This window comes from Balaenoptera borealis (assembly GCF_965194805.1).
Source record: "Balaenoptera borealis genome assembly, chromosome: 3".
NCBI classification, from domain to species: Eukaryota; Metazoa; Chordata; class Mammalia; order Artiodactyla; family Balaenopteridae; genus Balaenoptera; species Balaenoptera borealis.
Genome location: NC_138866.1, coordinates 47,978,043 through 47,996,445, shown reverse-complemented (window position 1 = coordinate 47,996,445; position 18,403 = coordinate 47,978,043). Strand labels below are relative to the sequence as shown.

General features: G+C 40.2%; 1 protein-coding gene and 1 long non-coding RNA gene across 3 annotated transcripts in view; one reads left to right on the top strand and one right to left on the bottom strand.

Moving 5' to 3' along the window:
* Positions 1-18,403, top strand: part of GNG2 (G protein subunit gamma 2) — a 129,459-nt gene that overhangs the window by 50,723 nt on the left and 60,333 nt on the right. The window lies entirely within an intron of this gene.
* LOC309625419 overlaps positions 1-18,403 on the bottom strand; it is a 606,027-nt gene that overhangs the window by 567,815 nt on the left and 19,809 nt on the right. The gene's annotated exons all lie outside the window — the stretch shown is intronic.

The window sequence follows — 18,403 nt, the reverse complement described above, 5'->3', positions numbered from 1 at the left end:
TTTTCTCTTTGCAATTTATATTGCTCCCCACAGATTCACGACAGATAAATTCGAAAGGATGGCGTGTAATAACAGTGTTCAAAAGCAGTTTCATGGTACGCAGGAATATTTCTGTGAACGAAGTATACAGTTGTTCCTCTATTTGCAAATTCCATATTTGTGAATTGGCCTACTTACTAAAATTTATTTGTAACCCCCCAATCGAAACTCAACGGCACTTTCACAGTCATTCACAGACATAAGCAGAGGAGGGAAAAAATTTGAGTTGCTCAGCGTGTATGTATGTTCCCAGCTTAGGCCAAACCAAAGCAACACTCTGCCTTTTTGTTTCAGCTCTCATACTTTAAACAAAGTGTTCTTTTCATGGTCTATTTAGTGCCAAGTTTTTCACATTATTGTGCCCTTTTTTTTGTTGGTGGTGATTATACTATTTAAAATGTTCCCCAAAGCATAGTGCTGACGTGCTGTCTGGCATTCCTAAGCGGAAGAAGTCTGTGATGTGCCTTATGGAGAAAATACATGTGTTAGATAAGCTTCCTTCAGTCATGAATTGTAGTGTTGTTGCCCCTGAGTTCAATGTTAATGAATCAACAATATATATTAGATAAGGCATCTTAATAAACAGAAACACACATAAAACAAGGTTATGTGTTGATTGATTGACCACTAGTTGTGACCAGAGGGTCCCAGGAACCTAACCCTATATTTCCCCTGGGTGCAATGCTTCAGTGTTTGCTCATTTATTGTTTGTGGCAACTTAGAGAACACACTGCCATGAATAATAAGAATTGACTGTATGTGGTTCTAGTGGGAGCATAGACTTACATGTTCACATCTGGTCAGATATCATCAGTGATATTCAAAATCTTGGGTAAGATGGAAAAAGACATCTGTTTTTAGGTTATTGTAATTTTTACTCCCCCATGGCAGTGGGCACACACCTTTCCAGACCTCCATGGCTTTTAGTCATTTGTAGAGTTTTTCTTTTTTCTTTTTCTTTTCTTTTTTTTTTAAAAGGAGTTTAACACCACCAATGTTTATGCGGGTTTTTTTGTTTTGTTTTGTTCTTTGAATTTATTTATTTTATTTATTTATTTTTGGCTGTGTTGGGTCTTCGCTGCTGCGCATGGACTTTCTCTAGTTGTGGAGAGCACGGGCTACTCTTTGTTGCGGTGCGCGGGCTTCTCATTGCAGTGGCCTCTCTTGCCGCGGAGCACGGGCTCTAGGGTGTGCGGGCTCCAGTAGTTGCAGCACACGGGCTCAGTAGTTGTGGCTCACAGGCTCTAGAGCGCAGGCTCAGTAGTTGTGGTGCACGGGCTTAGTTGCTCCATGGCATGTGGGATCTTCCCGGACCAGGGCTTGAACCCGTGTCCCCTGAATTGGCAGGTGGATTCTCAACCAATGCCCTGTTGAGCTGCACAATAAATCCTAAGGAGATGGCAAGAACCTTAGAAGATGTATCCAATATTTTTCTTTATGTCCCCATGAGATTAGAAACTGACAACTACAACCAATTCTATGGTTGGGAAGAACTCAGATAGTGACAGGGTGGCTGTGACCTGACTCCTAATCAGATGACCCATGCTGGATATAACGAAGACTCAAGAGCTCAGAGAACTGTGTTCTGTTCCCACCTCTATCTACTGTCTGGCCCACAGCTCTATTCCAGCAAGATCCATGTGGGTGCCTGGGCTGCCGGACTGCTGCAACTGCTCTGTGTACACCCCCCTTTCACTCTACTGTTAGGAGAGAGAGGGGGATTAAAAAAAAAATCACTTTTAAAGAACAACCAAACAAATCTCAAGCCTTTTGACTCATGCCTGTTCCCAAATGATGCCCAAAATCCAGGCTCTAAAAGGCTCTACCTCTGCATCCATTGTGAGATTCAAATACGATTTTCAGGGCCATATTTGTGTCTTGATCAGCTTTATTTCCTTAAAAAGTTATTCTTCAGAAGGCACTTTGTGCCCATTGATAATAGAAGACGTCTTCAAACAGTTTCTGCATCTGCCTGATTGCCCAGATAGCTGGGGACACACAGAACACCATGGTTTGGATAGACCTTGCCAGCAAATACATCTGCATCTATATGTTTTTCTTTTGCCATCTTATTTACTATCTTTCACTATAAATTCCTTGTTACATGAGTGTGAAGGGGTGCAGGGGTAGGCAGGCTGTGCTCTCTGTGATTTCTGGCGCTCCATCATCCAGGGACTGGAAGTAGTTGTTCCCAAATAATTATTTACCTTTTGCTGTGGCCCCATCTTTAGGAAACTCTGGTATTGTTTTCTAGAGATTAGAGATTCAGTAATATTTCATTTTAAAGAGTTTTCTTGGCAGAACAATTTTTAACTATTTTGAATTTTTACTAACACAGTTGTGGTTGTCATCTGGGTATTCACCATAGAATTGAAAACAATAGTGGGTAGGTAGCTCTAAAATAAAAATATTAGTTATCTGGGTTAAAATTGCAATCAAATTTTCACCCTGAATTCCTCGTCAACATGGTCTAGCTGAGTTTTTCTGAACACACCTTTAGATTAAAAGTATAAAATAAAAATAAATTTAGAGAAATTGGATTCACTTAAATTACTTTTTCACTTTGAACCATAGACAAGCTCAGAAAGAATGGAAGCCGAACTTGCCATGGAAATGGGTCACCCATAACTACAGAGGGGGTGCCATCAAATACGACAGAGACCTGATACAGACACATTTTCCTTCACCCGTCTAAGCCAGTACACACAAAGGGATTATTGCTGTCACTGGTCCACTGAAGTTTCTAGAATCTTCCATATGAGGCAGAAGTTTCTACTCCCTGCCTTTCCTACACCTGGCCCTCAAAGGCCTTGCTGTGTTTCTTCTTTCCTCCTCTTTCCTTATTTTACGATTTCATACAAAATTTTTTCACCCGGTAGGAATCATGACATTATGATGGTACATTTTATATACCATCCTTTATAATGAAACTGCTCTTCTTCTTTTCTAAAATGTGTATTCTGTAAATGTAAATTTATGCATGGAGCATGAGTTGCTTCAGTCAGTGTACCAGATTTTCACATTCAGGCAGTGGGTGAAACAATCAGAATGCAGTTACATTTCAGTGGAGAACAAGAATTTTTTTTATCTTCCTGTAGCATTTCTGGAACAATGACTCTCAACATGTCAATTGGAAAAGTCTTCTTTTAAATAAAATTTTACAAATCTCAGTATATTATATAATAGAAGGTATACTTTTAATGTCCGTTAAGAAAGCTCTTAATTGAAGAGTGTTTTTAAATGAATTTGCATTTGATGTATCACACTGTCATCTACGTGTATTTGTGAAAGCGGAAGAACACATATGTGTAGAATATATTTTACGTGCAGCCTGTCGGAGAACCCCTTGCAGGACTCCGTGACTTTGTTACTAAGCCACACTAGAGGCACAGGCATGACAGTTCCTGGATTGTACTCAGGCTGGCGTCCACTGCCAAGTCTCCTTGGCCCAAGCTGGCAGCGAATTGATGGTGCCTTGGGAGAGATTGGTTCCCCCTGAACATGCTGGCCATGCTTCCCAACCTCTCATTGATTTTTGAGGTGGTGGTTCATACACATGTTTTTTTTCAGTTATGCAGAAATACACAATACAAGTGCAAACCATTTAAAAACAGAAAATAAAAGCCATTCCTAGAACAACTTAAACAGATGCTTATGACTGGATTAAAAACCATTGAAAATAAGGGTCTTGAGTGGAAACACACCAACAATAAAAGCAGAAAAGACTACAGCAGTGAAAGCTCATTTCCCTCACTGCACTGGACATTGAGCAGAATTAAACCCACGTATGAAAGGAGTTCATTTCTTTCATCAGAAACCCTCACTTACAAGGAAATAATGGACGGCTCTTTCAACTGTTCTGTCCTTTTCTCTTTGTTGGGAGTGTCCTCTTGTGACATTTCATTTGAATTACTGCCTGAGTCAATAAAGTAATGGTTTGAAAAGGCAGAAATCTTTTTAAAAGCACAGGATTTTAACTTGAAGTTTTGAGACCAAGTCAGTTCCAGGCTCCGGTGACCTCTCTTGGATTCAGTCCCCCTCCCTTCATCATTGTGGAGACCTCCCAAGGACAGAGCAAAATGCCCGATACTGACTTTAGTTACCAGTCGTTACCAATTTGAGGTTGGTGCAAAGTGGGAACCAATGTGAGACTAAGTTTAGAGCATAACGATGGTAATTTAAAAGGCTATATGTGTAGATTGGGAAACAGGCACTAAAAATTACATAGTTGGTCAGGTCCTGTATTAGTTATCTATGACTACATAACAAATTAACCCAAACACAGTGTCTTCAAACAACAAACGTTTATTGTCAAACAGTTTCTGTGAGTCATGCATCCGGGAGTGGCTTAGCTGTGTGTGTGTGGCTCAGGTGCTCTCAGGAAGCTGCAATTAAGGTGTCAGCTGGGGCTGCAGTCATCTGAGGCTTGACTGGACGGGAGCATCTGGTTCCAGGATCATTCATGTGGCTGTTGGCAGGAGGCCTCAGTTCCTCACCCCAGGGGCCTCTCTGTACAATTGCTCATGGCATGGTTTCCCCTGAAGCAAGGGATCTGGGAGAAAGAAAGCCCAAGACTTAAGCTATAGTCTTTTAGAACCTGATTTTAGAAGTAACATATCATCATTTCTGCCACACTCTGTTGGTCTCACAAGGGTGTGAATACCAGGAGGCAGGAATTATTGCAGGCAGGTCCTCATGGAGGCTGGCTACCACAGGTCCAAATGACCAGCTTTTCTAGAAACCGTGATTGGATAGCTGCATTCTTTGTAAGTCTAAGCAAGGCTGCTTGATCAAGTTAATAATAATGATCTACCATATTTTGAAAACAAATTTTATATCTAGGCTTAAAATGTAAACTTGATTTTTATTATAGTTAAGTAAAATACGGTTATAAAGCCTGTAAATAATAGATAACAGTGTACAATGTAGAAGTTTAAAGTTTCATGTAAACTCCTTATAACCACAGTTAATAATATATATTTATATATCACTATAAAAACATATTCTAAAAACCACAGTTAACAATATATATTTATACAACACTCTAAACCACAGTTAATAAAATACATTTAAATATCACTATAAAAATTATTTAAACTTTGTTCGCTAAATAGTATATTGTAGATCTCTTTCAATGTCAGGATATAAATTCATTCTTTTTACTAGCTGCGTAATATTCTATTGAATGATTGTACCAAATAGGATAACTGTATCAGGATTATCTAACCAGTTTCTACTGTCGGACAGTTAAGTTTTTCCCCATTTTTTGACAAAATAAGAATCGTGTTTGTACACATATCTTTGCATGCTGTTTGAGAATTCTTCAGGGTAAATTTTCAAAGTGAATTCTTGAGTAAAAAAGGTATGCGCATTAAAAATTTACTAGATATCACTGAGTTGTCTGCTAAAAATAGTGTACTTACACTCTTTCCAGTGGTGACAAAAGCACCGAAAACACCTGCCTTCTAATGTCAGCATTATTTCCCTTTGCTACACCTTGCTGTGATTTTTGAGGAAGGCATATGGTGTTGCACTTGGCAGAGAAACCTGACAAAAAGAAGGGGAGAAAAGGTCTGTGGTGAGATCAGGGCAACCATCAGGGAGAGTGAAAAGGAGCCCATGAGTGGCTGGTCCCTAGGTAGCAGAAGCCCTTCTGCACATAGATCCAGAGCCCAAGTTTGGCTTCTCCGCTTTGAGTATGAACACTGGGGATGTGTATCCCTTAACGAGATAACTCTGATGTCTTCAGGTGTCTGTCCGTGCATCGGTGAGGGTGGTAATAGAATAGACGAGAAGATAAGGGGGTTGTAGAAAGCAGCTTCCCCAGTTCTCCCCGACAGCCTGGCACCATTCCTGCTGAAAACCTCACTGTTGCTTTGCCTGACACCTTGGACTCAAGATCCTTTCAACAGCACACAAACTGTCTGAGAAAAGTAATGTACTGATATCAGCCACTAATGTGTAAGCTGAGGTTAATATTTCACATTCATTGAAGAGGCCATTCATTCACTCATTCATGGGTTCATTCAACAAATACCGATTGGGTACCCGCTGAGGGCCAGATGCTATCATAGGCCCTGGGTATATAATCGTGACCCAAAACAGGCATCAACATGGAGCCGTCAGTCTAGTGGAGGGGCTGGACGGTGAGCAAATAATCCCCAATATAGTTACAAACTGTAATTCTGTCTAGGAATGAGCCAGGACACTGGAAATCTAAAGGATGAGTTGAGGTCAGTAGGGGAGACTCTGCTAGGCAGAAAACAAAGCAACAAATAGCATGCTTGCAAAGGCTTTGAGGTGGGAAGGCATTGGGCTGTTCTGAGAAACTGTAAAAAGCCAGTGTGGCCAGTAGAAGGCATAGTCAGGGGGATGAGGCTGGAGAAGGGGCCCGGGGCCAGGGCATACAGGGCCTACATATCTGGAAATGTTCAAAGGGGCAGATAGGGAGGGGAGGGGGAAGTGATGGACACTGGGCTGGAGGGGAGAGATGTCGGCTGGGTAAGAAGGCCCCAGCAGCTCCCTTGGCCACGTCTGTCCTTCCCCTCCTTGTCCCCCTGGGTTTCGTGGGCAGAGCACTCTCGGGTTGGGACCTGCTCTACATTTGGCACTCACTCTAGGGGTGGAGCAGGCTTGCCAGGGCCCACCTTCCTGCCCTCATGGACTTAAAAGTCCGTGCCCCACTTTGCCTTTCAGCCGCCTGGGAGGATTCCAACAAAAGTCCATCTCTGATTCTATTAATTGAATTACAGAGGAAAGGCCCTAGTGCATTCAGCAAACCTTAATCCAACTCCACGTTACCTTAGAACATTCCATGTTTTAAAAAGCCCAGTGCAGCGTGCCTCTAAAGCGGCACTTAATTGACATAATATGGGTCACCTGTCTGCATGGAATTAGCTGGCAGAGCTTCCAGAACAACCTACTTTCCCTCCCTTTGGCCTCTAGTTTTTGAACTTCTGAAATGCGTTGCTGCCGCTGAAGTCAGTTCTGAGTCATTATTTAACAAAGAGACGTAGGCTTGAGAGCTCCTAGCTTCAGGGTTGGTCCAGCGGTTGAGGGGTGAGAAGGGAATGTGGTCAGGCGCTTGGGAACTGGGCCAGGGGCCTGTCGGTGCTACTTACCAAGCTGCTCAGCTTCAGCTTTTGCAAGCGTGCAAAACAAAAAGTATCCTATGGCTCGGTGTGCTGCTTTCATGGTGTCATGCCTTTAAGGTCAGGCTTTATAAAAACTGTGCATGTGTGTGTGTTTGGGATGGGGACAGTGAATGAGCAGATTCTGTTATGGGGCAGGAAAGGGAATGCTCCCCAGCCCTGGAGAATGGAATAGTCCCTGAGCATTACCTTGGTGTCCCTGTGTCCTGTGACCTGGGAAGCCACAGAGCTGAAAGGCTAAGGAAGTGGCCTGGGAGATCCACCATCTGAGCTCAGATCCTGGCACCGCTGTTCAGGGTCCAAGCTCTTAACCGCTTTCCTACACTGCGTCTCAGCCATGTATAAATGTTAGCTTTCGTTATTATTGGGAGAGAGGGAAGAACGGATGGGGGAAATATGGTAGAAATGGCCAGGAGAGGAAGGTGAGAGTGCTGAATTCCCTGTACCTTGGGCAAGACCGTGAGCCTCTCTGCTCTCCACGCCCTCACCTCTTGCCCTTTTCACCCTCTACCCCCCAATCCCTTAATTCCAGTGAGTCAGACTAAATACAGAGTGTGACCTGAGAGTGTTACACCCTTACTGAAACCTCCTGAACCCGCTTAGGTGAGGGAGAGACTGTCACTTCCTGCTGTTGCTACAGCTGCCCAGGTTAGTGAAGGCTGCCAAGGGTCTGTCCAGGGGTACCTGCAACCATGGCCAGGGCAGAGCCCCTCTTGTGGGTTGAGTCCTGTCCACTTGCATTACTGATGGGCTTCTTCAGACCAGAAGAAGTTCCCCTGGGGTGAAATTCTCAGAACAGAATTGTATGATTGACCAAATCTGACATTCTAGAGAAGAGTTATTCCCTGCAGGGTTACCAGCCTAGATTCTTTCTTCTAATATGTCAATAATTCTAATATAAGACCAAAGTCACCACACAGGGGAACATCATGTGAGCAGTCCTTTCTAAAATCCTTACTCCAGATACTATGCTGCAATCCGTATCTCAGTTGCCTGGCTTGGTTTTGTTTCATTTCCTTGAGGTGGGAGATTGCCTAGGAAAGGCTAAAATAAATATTTAGGTAAAACTGCTGAAGTTCATTAACTCTGCTGGGAGTTAGCTTAACCTGTAATCTTATAGTTTTGCTTTCAAAGGGAAGCTACTGATGAAATGTTCAGACATGGAGCCTACTGATGTCTGCTGTCTAGTTTTGAACGGTGGGTGGGGACACAGAGAAAGCAGAAGCGACAGTTGTTAAATCCAGGTGGATGGTATATGGTTTTATTCTTTCAACTTTTCTGTATGTTTCCAATTTTTAAAAATAAGCTGGGGGTATCATATGATATTGCTTATATGTGGAATCTTAAAAAAAAATGATACAAATGAACTTACACACAAAACAGAAATAGACTCACAGACTTAGAAAACAAACTTATGGTTACCAAAGGGGAAAGGCGGGGAGGGATAAATAGGAGTTTGGGATTAACATACGGTATGCACACTACCATATATAAAACAGATAACGAACAAGAACCTGCTGTATAGCAAAGGGAACTATACTCAATATTTTTTAATAATCTATAAGGGAAAAGAATCTGGAAAAAAAAAAGATATAACTGAATCACTCTGCTGTATACCTGAAACTAACACAAAATTGTAAAGCAACTATACTTCAATTTAAAAACAATAAGTTGGGGGAAAATAAACATATTTAAAAGAATAAGGTTTATGGGCAAGAATTAAAAAACACAGTTGCTATTGGTAGGGTCTGTACAATGGAAGGGCTGGTGGCCTTTTCTCCCATGTCATCATCTACAGGACCAGCAGAGACCTGGAGAGGTTGTGTGTGGCAGGGGCAACAGAAGGAAAAGGAGTGCTCCAGATAAAGAAATAAATCCCATGGCTGTTAATACTGCTTCAGAACTCTAAGTTACTGTGGGAGTGAAGTTTACAACCTTTAAGTTATATTTTTAACTCTAATGTTAAGATCAAGGTCCTCCGTATTTTCCCTTGAAACTGATCCAGCAACATCAACAAAAATGTTGCACATATATATGAAATATTTTTTCCTTGATGTGTTTCATTTCATATATATGAAAAATAATGAAAAGAACCTCATTAAAAATTTATCTCTACATGGTGGGATTACAGATGCTTTTTATATTTTTCATATTACCTCTCTGAATTTTCCAGATTTTTTCAAGTGACACATATTATTTTATAATCAGGAAAAAGTCAGTATTATATGAAAAATAAATGTCATATAGATAGTATCTCTAGGTAACTTGTCTTCTATACTTATCACTATTAACTACCACATTGAATGGGATGTATTTCTTTTATTTAGAAATTAAAGTGAGAAATTTCCAGAGAGTCTGCCCTATATCTTAACAGGAGTTAATAAATAAACATTTGATGGCTTTCTTCATACTTTTAATATTATGAGTCTTGACCACCTTAATAATTTGCCCAATTTTGAGGAATTTTTCACATTTACTGATTTTTAACAGTGCTTTGGCCAGTACCTCCACAATTTCACCCTTACTTTCTTTAAAACTCTTGAGCAAAAACATCTTGGCCTGGTAACTTCTCTAGATGGCAGTTAGTCTGGTCGAGAATGTTATGTGCATTGACCACTGTTTGACTTATTTGCTCAGACATTTCTCTTTCTCAAGATTATTTTCAGATCAGAATCTCCCCAGTGGTTTCCTCAATAAAGACCAATGCCAATAATTCATTTAGTTTCTTGACAAATATATTTTCATCCGTAGGCCCATATTATGTCTACAAATAACCAAATGATATTTTTTTAATTTGCATGAATGAATTTTATAAAGGACTCACAAAATTCCTTCTGGCCTAATTTCAAATTTTTACCCAATTTGCCATATTTAGTAGGTCTATTTGAACCATGTTTAGGTAGGAATTTCCAAATATGTGCTTAATACTGGGAGTCACTGTATTGAGTATAAAGTTCAAGGTTTTTTGTTTGCTTGCTTGTTTGCTTTTTTATATACTTTTGCAGAAGGTACTTAAGTTGTGATCATCTTCTGTTTCTTGAGGCTGTAGTGGTTCCATTTTTGTTCTTCTTTGTGTCTGTCTCCACTTTTATTCCAGCTAGAGGCTGCCAGACATGGCAGCATTATTGCATAGGGGTCACTGGGCAACAAGAAATGGATATCAGACCAAGGTAAAATGGAAGAGGACTGCCATCTTGGGCAGCTTTGGTAGACCCAAAGAAACACTGACCACAGTGACCATAACTCCTGCTTAATCCTTTCTCCCTGAATCTTCTTGAAGAATCCTTCCTGCTAAGGGTGCAGAGTGAAGAAGAAAGTAGAATAAATGGAAACTGTTTTGACAGGAAGTTTGGTAAATCATCTTGGGTGCTAAGCCCCATGTAACACTATCTGAGAGTAATGAGATGACCTCAGTTTTTATCTAGTTAAAGCTTTAAAGAGACCATGTGCGTAATGTACTTCGGGTGCTTATCACTCATTCATTCATTCATTTGTAAGTGAAATACCTAACTGAAGGAGTTTAAGGGAGCTCCTTTGCAGCCATGATCTGGTGGGTCCAGTAACAGAGAGAGATGTTACTCTTGGCAGATGAAACTTGTTGGACAGATTCCCATGGGCTAGTTAGCTTGATCACACTTTATTTGAACAATGTGTTTTTTTTTTTTTTTTTTAAAGTGTAATACAGGTTGGAATTGGTCTTTAATATTGACCTGAGTCACTCACATATTCATAGTCTTGGAAGAAACCTGAAGATAATATGATTGGCAGCTCTTTCAATAAGAGAGGGGAAATGGAGAAAAGATATACATGGCTTCCTGTTGTGGCTTACTGCCTTGCCCTCTGCCATCAAGAAGGGCCAAAGAGCCTGTCACTTCCTGATTTCCCCCTTGGGTTTAACTTCAGGGGCATTTCTTTCTACTTGTGAGTTTGCTTTGCTTTTACCTCGTCAGGAAACTATGTAACCCAAAGTACTCACAGTTGTGCCTCTGTTATTCAGAAACTTTGGCCATGTTTAGAAATTGAGTATATTAATCAGTTCAATTATCTGTTCCCTATGCTTCCTTTCATCTTTGTTCTTTTCTTAGAATAAGGGCATCATCCTTACAGGAAAAGAGCCCTATCAAGGCCATTAACTAGCTTATGGATAAGAATGGCAAATTTTGGTTGAGAAATTTATGTTTTATCTTAATGTGCCTTTGTTCCATTAATGAGAGAAAAGGAAGTGTTTGAGTGTAATAATTATGACTGATTTCTAATGTAGTGTGTTTTGTTCCTTGTAAACTGTTACTGCCTCAAATAAAATGAAAAGAGCAAAGTATAATTTTATAAATTAATTCATAAAAGACACCTAAGCTGCTCTCAGGATATGGGAGGATTTAGAGAAGCAGCAGGAAAACAAATTAAAATTGGGATAAATGGAAAATTAGGGTGAAATGGGTAAATATGATATACTAACAGCTCCCTGTTTTCTTCTGTAGTAGACTTGTCAGTATGCAGCGGGGCTCACACCACCCTTCAAGCAAACCCCAATCCTTGCCAACACCTTTCCCCCAGTCAGATTAAAGTGACCTTCTATTGAAAAAAAAAAAAAGAAAAACTTCTTCTATGAATGTTAGGCCCTTAAAATAATTTCTCCTGAACAAAAAAAAATGATGTTTTTCTAAAATGTTTTGTGACAAAATGCTATTTTAAAAAAAGTAGCATTGCTCTGAATTAGTTCTTTGAAAGGTACACATACTTAGCATGGAATAATCATTTTTGCCTACATATGTAAATTAAAGGTCATGTGCTTAGAACTTTGGAAATAAATAGTATACTCTTTTCTCAGGTGGAAACACACTGCAGAATACCACCTTTGGGCTTTTTCATTCTCCTGGGAGTGTGACAGTAGGTGACAATTGACAACAATATTTATTGTAAGAATAACCTATAATTACTGTCATTTTTCAGAGAGGGAGGCATTAGAAATACAAAGGATACAGTGGGACTGTTATAAAAGTCAACCTCAAAGATAAATTCCTTGAGAACAGGACCTCTTCTTGTTTCTTTGTTCCCTACTTTACAACATACTACACAGAGTAGGCACCAAATGAGTAAAGAATGATTGATTCTATTAACAAAATCAGGCATCGTTCTATCTACATAATCATTTTATTTCTGTATGAAAGTTCCTTGTGTTGAGTGGTAGCTGATAGTGTCTAACCAAGGGCTAATTTTAGATAGAAAGCCATGTTTTAGATCTAGTGTTATTTTAGCCAGAAGAAAATACAGAGATTGAGTGGGTGCTGGAACATCTCCATTAATTGCCCCCTGAAGATGTATGGAGTAGATGAGAATAGTGCACCGATGGCAGAACATGGTGGGAAAATTTGCACATTGGCTTCCCACAAGGACCTATTTTGTGCTGTTATTTCATATTTCAGTCTCTAGGATACCAATGTTATAACATCTTAAAGTACTTAAATTTCACCACCAAAATAATTCTGAAAAAAAAAAAGAAATGGAAATTAATGAAATTAAACACATTCTCCTGGGAGAACAGAATTTGTAGCTGGTGCAGCATCAGCGGTGGTCGGTAAGAGGGGAGGAAGCCAGGAGCAGAAGAGTGCGACCCAGGGGGAGACCCAGCTGCCTGCAGTGTGGTGGGGACAACGCAGGGTGCCTGGGATCACACTCGGGTTGGTGTAGGTATCCCAGGTGCCGTGGGATGGACAGAGGATGTCAGGTAGTGGATAGAGTCAGGGTTTCATCTGCCAGCTTCGATGCTACATTCTAATAGCATTTATTAAGATTCAGGAAGGAAGGTCTGGCCATCGGGGGTTGAGGCCTGGCAGAATGCCCAACTAAATGGGCAGAATGCAGGGAACATTACCTGGGTGCCCAGGTGTTCCCCAGTTCCCTGGCCATAAGGCTTAAGAAGCAAAATCTATTTCAGACCTTACCCATTGCTGGAGATCTGATTTTATATACACTGCCAGGGCTGCTGGGGTACCAGGCGGGCAGAGTCTGCCAAAAGTAAGGCAGATTTTTAAAATATCTATCCATCCCAACTTATACAAAGGTATTTTCTAAAAATCAGAAAGCAGCTGGTAGCTGGAAAGGAGGAGGGACGGGCTAGGGAAGACTTGGCCTAACGGACTTGCCCTAAACCTTTGGTAGTCCTTAGGCATGTGAGTGCAACTTCAGCTGATCCGTCTCCCTTTCAAAATGATATTGCCTTTCTGAAATTTCTTCCATCCAACGTGAAAACAGTCCTGGGACTTTCCTGGCGGTCCAGTGGTTAAGACTGCAGGGGGCACGGGTTTGATCCCTGGTAGGGGGACTAAGATCCCGCATGCCGTGAGGCGCGGTGAAAAGGAAAAAAAAAAAGTGAAAACAGTCCCCAAATGCTCTGAAGTCAAAATACCAGCAGTAACAACACTTCCCAGCAAAACCTAGCCACTGTCAGGAAGAGTGACGGAGAAGGGGTGATTTTTCCATAGATGTACTTGCTAAGCCCCAGGAGGAAAACACAAGAAAATTGCATCCCATTTGTCAGACGGCGATGATGTGATTGGTTTCCTTCATACTGCAGTCTCCTCTGGAATCTTCCTTTAGGATTCAACATCCTCTAGCGGGTTAGAGCCAGAAACTTAACCTGGTGCCGAGTTTATTAGAACCATGTCTTTTTATTGCTTAATATCCGGCAAATGGTATAAATCCTGCACATACTGATGTCCTCTAATTAAAGGTAGCTAGGATTAATCAAGGGTGTTTTCTTGTTCCCTGAAAGTAAAAATCAGGCTTTAGAACAAAAATAAAAACCATACCATTGAGCTATTTAGCCATGTTTATTTCAATCACAAAAGTAAATCTGACTCTTTGATTATTTATTTATTTATTTATTTATTTATTTATTTTTTAACATCTTTATTGGAGTATAATTGCAGATTTTTCAGTTTCACCTGGATGAGATGAGGCTATGGGTTAGATCTAAATTTTTAAAACATCTATCCATTCCAACTTACTGAAAGGTATTTTTTCTTAATTTTTAAAATTTTTTAAAATTAATTTTTATTAGAGTATAGTTGTTTTACAATGTTGTGTTAGTTTCTGCTGTATAACAAAGTGAATCAGCTATATGTATACATATATCCCTATATCCCCTCCCTCTTGCATCTCCCTCCCACCCTCCCTATCCCACCCCTCTAGGTGGTCACAAAGCACCGAGCTGATCTCCCTGTGTTATTCAGCGGCTTCCCACTAGCTATTTATTTTACATTTGGTAATGTATATATGTCCATGCCACTCTCTCACTTCGTCCCAGCTTCCCCTTCCCCCTCCCCGTGTCCTCAAGTCCATTCTCTACGTCTGTGTCTTTATTCCTGTCCTGCCCCTAGGTTCATCAGAATCATTTTTTTTTTTTTTTAGATTCCATATATATGTGTTAGCATATGGTATATCTGTTTTTCTCTTTCTGACTTACTTCACTCTGTATGACAGACTCTAGGTCCATCCACCTCACTACAAATAACTCAATTTCGTTTCTTTTATGGCTGAGTAATATTCCATTGTATATATGTGCCATATCTTCTTTATCCATTCATCTGTCGATGGACACTTAGGTTGCTTCCATGTCCTGGCTATTGTAAATAGTGCTGCAATTAACATTGTGGTACAAATGCTGGAGAGAGAAAAGGGAACCCTCTTTGATCATTTATTAATCATCAGACATGCTATATTACATTAAAAATGAACAAACAAGCCCCACTTTTCTCTCCAGAAAAGGGAAAAAGACTGAAGCTACAGGGTAATGAACCAGAAGTGATGGGGAAAAACAGCGGGAGACAGTGGGATAGGAGCGATCCCCAAAGCTTATTTGACAGCGTCAAAGGCAGCTGCCAAGGTTGAGACCTAATAAGATTTAGCCACGTCATCGAGATGTAGTCATGCACGTTGGTAAAGAGCTGCACTATCTCTGTACTGCACAGAGCAGTTTTCGGCCAGTTCTACTGCTTAATGGTTCCTATGTAGACATTAGTCCCAAGAGAGAGCACTTTTAAAAATACAAAGTTGGCTTTTATCTTCATTTTAAAAAGAGAGCAGATTTTTCAGTTTCAACTGGATGAGATAGGGCTAAGGGTTGAATCTAAATTTTTAAAATAACTAATCCCAACTTACTGAAAGGTATTTTTTTTTTAATTAAAAAAAAATTTTCAAATTAATTTTTATTGGAGTGTAGTTGCTTTACAATGTTGTGTTAGTTTCTACTGTACAGCAAATCAGAGGTATTTTCTAAAAATAAAAGAGCAACTCTTGGGCTTCCCTGGTGGCGCAGTGGTTGAGAATCTGCCTGCCAATGCAGGGGACACGGGTTCGAGCCCTGGTCTGGGAAGATCCCACATGCTGCGGAGCAACTAGGCCCGTGAGCCACAATTACTGAGCCTGCGCGTCTGGAGCCTGTGCTCCGCAACAAGAGAGGCCGCGATACTGAGAGGCCCGCGCACCGCGATGAAGAGTGGCCCCCGCTTGCCACAACTAGAGAAAGCCCTCGCACAGAAACGAAGACCCAACACAGCCAAAAATAAAATAATTAAATAATTTAAAAAAAAAAAAAAAAGAGCAACTCTTCATCTTTGGCAGGGTCACCATGAGAGAGCACTTCACCTTGTGTTTTGCAGGCTCTCTTTCCAATAATTTATGCTTTTCAAAATAAGTAAGTAAATAAATAAATGCACTAACATATATGGCACAAAAATAAGACAGCTTTTACTTGGATTCAGCTATAGAATAGAAACTAAAGCAGATTAGTTACTTAGGCACAAAATTAATGCTACTGGTTTGAATCTGTTTTCTTCATTTTGGGAGTGTTAAAAGACAAGGTGTTATTTTTTGGAGACATTTTTATATATCATCATTAAGAAAATAGAAGTTAGAAAACTTTTTATAATTCAGCTCGAGTAAAAGTTTTGTTAATTTAAATTCCATTAATTCCCAGTTTGTTTTGTTTCCGGTAGCGACTGGATTGACATTTAATTTTACTTAGCAAACCTCTTCTTTGTGGATAATAACGCAAGTGATTATAATGCAGTAATGTGTAAACAAGCTTGTAAGAGTAATGTTTAAAATATTAAAAGAATAATTTGTTTTTGAAGATCCTTAAGGTCTTTTGAAATAGCTCTTTACATATAAAGAATGAACATACCAAACACAAATTATTTTATGTGGTCTTTTAGGCAGGTCTTCAGAGAAGTATCTAGCAGAAAACTCTGCTCACGTACTTTAAGTTACCCTGGAACTTAAAAGTAATACAGTTGACCCTTGAACAATGCGGGTTGAAACTGCATGGGTCCACTTATAAGCAGATTTTTTTCGATAGTAAATAATACAGTACTACACGATCCGTAGTTGGTTGAATCCTCGGATTCGGAGCAGAGGATACCATGTATATGGAGAGGTGACTATAAGTTATACTTGGATTTTTCGACTGTGAGGAGAGGTGGTGCCCCCACCCCCGAGCTGTTCAAGGGTCAGCTGTACATTTCCTCCCAATATATCCCATAATTTAGATGTTTTAGACTGGTTTTTCCTTCTACTTAGTTTGATAATTGATGTTTAACAGTATAGCCAGCCCCACTCAGTGGGTTCCTGGACCCTGAATGAAAGGTAGATTTGTAAGCCAACTAGGCTTCTGCTGCTTGAGACTTTGGCTGTTAGAACCTGTTCTTCCCTGGTAATGGATATGGTCCATTGACTGTGTAAAGGTAATGGGCACTGAAGCGTAGATGTCTATTAGGCAAAATATGGAGCAGCCTAATATTATCTTTTAACACTGTGTTGTTGAGTTTTTGATGTGAGTTCATTTAACAAATATTAATTGAGCACCTATTATGTACCAGATTCTAGATATTTATAGGCAAATAAAAAAGATATGGCCCCTGTCCTCATGGAGCTTACAGTCTAGCTGGGGAGATAGGAAGTAAACTCACAACTATATATATATTTACAAATTATGATACAGAAGTGTTCGGAAGGATGGGAACAGGCTGCCATGAGATACAATAGGAAGACTTCCTTTGGATAGAACTTATAAATGGAAGGGTCCAGGTGAACATTAGGGATTTTGAGCTCTTAGAATAGTCTCCATTGAATGGTTCTTAGTCTCTCCTTCCCTTTCATCCTTTTTAGACAGTGGAAGATAACAAGAATGCCCCAACCATGAATTTTTCCTGTGTTACTGCCAATATTGATCTTTCTTAACCAAGATATAATGAATTTACAGAGGCCTGATAAAGTGCAATCGTTGGGGTCATGGAAACATGGAAGGCAATGTGGAATCTTGAAAAGGGCACTGATCTCCTTAGGAAGACCTGAATTCTTCTAAGGGTCGCTGATGGGGGTGGGGAGAGAGGAGGACAATATTTACATATTTCATTAGGATTAGAGTGATGTTGGTTCTGCTCTGGACTTTGCCAAGAACTTGCTGTATGTCCCAAGATGAGTCTTCTAACTTCATTGAATCTCATTCTTTCTTCTATAAAATGAGAGAATTGAAATGAGATAATTTCTGAGGTCCTTTTAGATCCAAAGTCCTGAAAGACTGTATGGTATAGTGATAGAAAGTACAGACTCTGAAACCAGATTGTAAGCTCTGTCACCTACTGGCTGCATGACCTAGAGTAAGCTTCTTAACTTCTCTGTGCATTCATTTCCAAAAATGTAAAATGGAGGATAATATTAGTACCCACCTCATAGTGTTGTGAGAATTCAATGAATTATAGAACTTAAAACACTGCCTGCCTCATAGTAAGTACTTAAGTGTTACTATTATTAATATTCTCTGAAAGGAAGTTACCGCCTTAAAGGATGGGACTCCAATAGAGGCAGAATACTCAAGCCACTGGAGTGAACATATAAACAGAACAGTGTGTAGGAACCAAGATTTACATTTCCACAATTCCTATCACACTTCCCTTTGTTTCAGCACGGTTTAAAGGGTCAACTTCTTACTGCTGAAATAGGAGCTACAACCATAGAATGCTCTGTTGGATACCCACAGGGACTCTCCTCTCCCTTAGGACACAGGCAAGTAATTAAGCCTCTGGGTATGAGGTGTGTACAGGATATTAAACTAGTGCTTACTTCATAATGCTCTCACACCTGCAGCCACGACCACAAAGCAGCAGAGATAAATGTCGTGACCAAAGGTGCCGAGATGTGGATTCTCTTAAGGC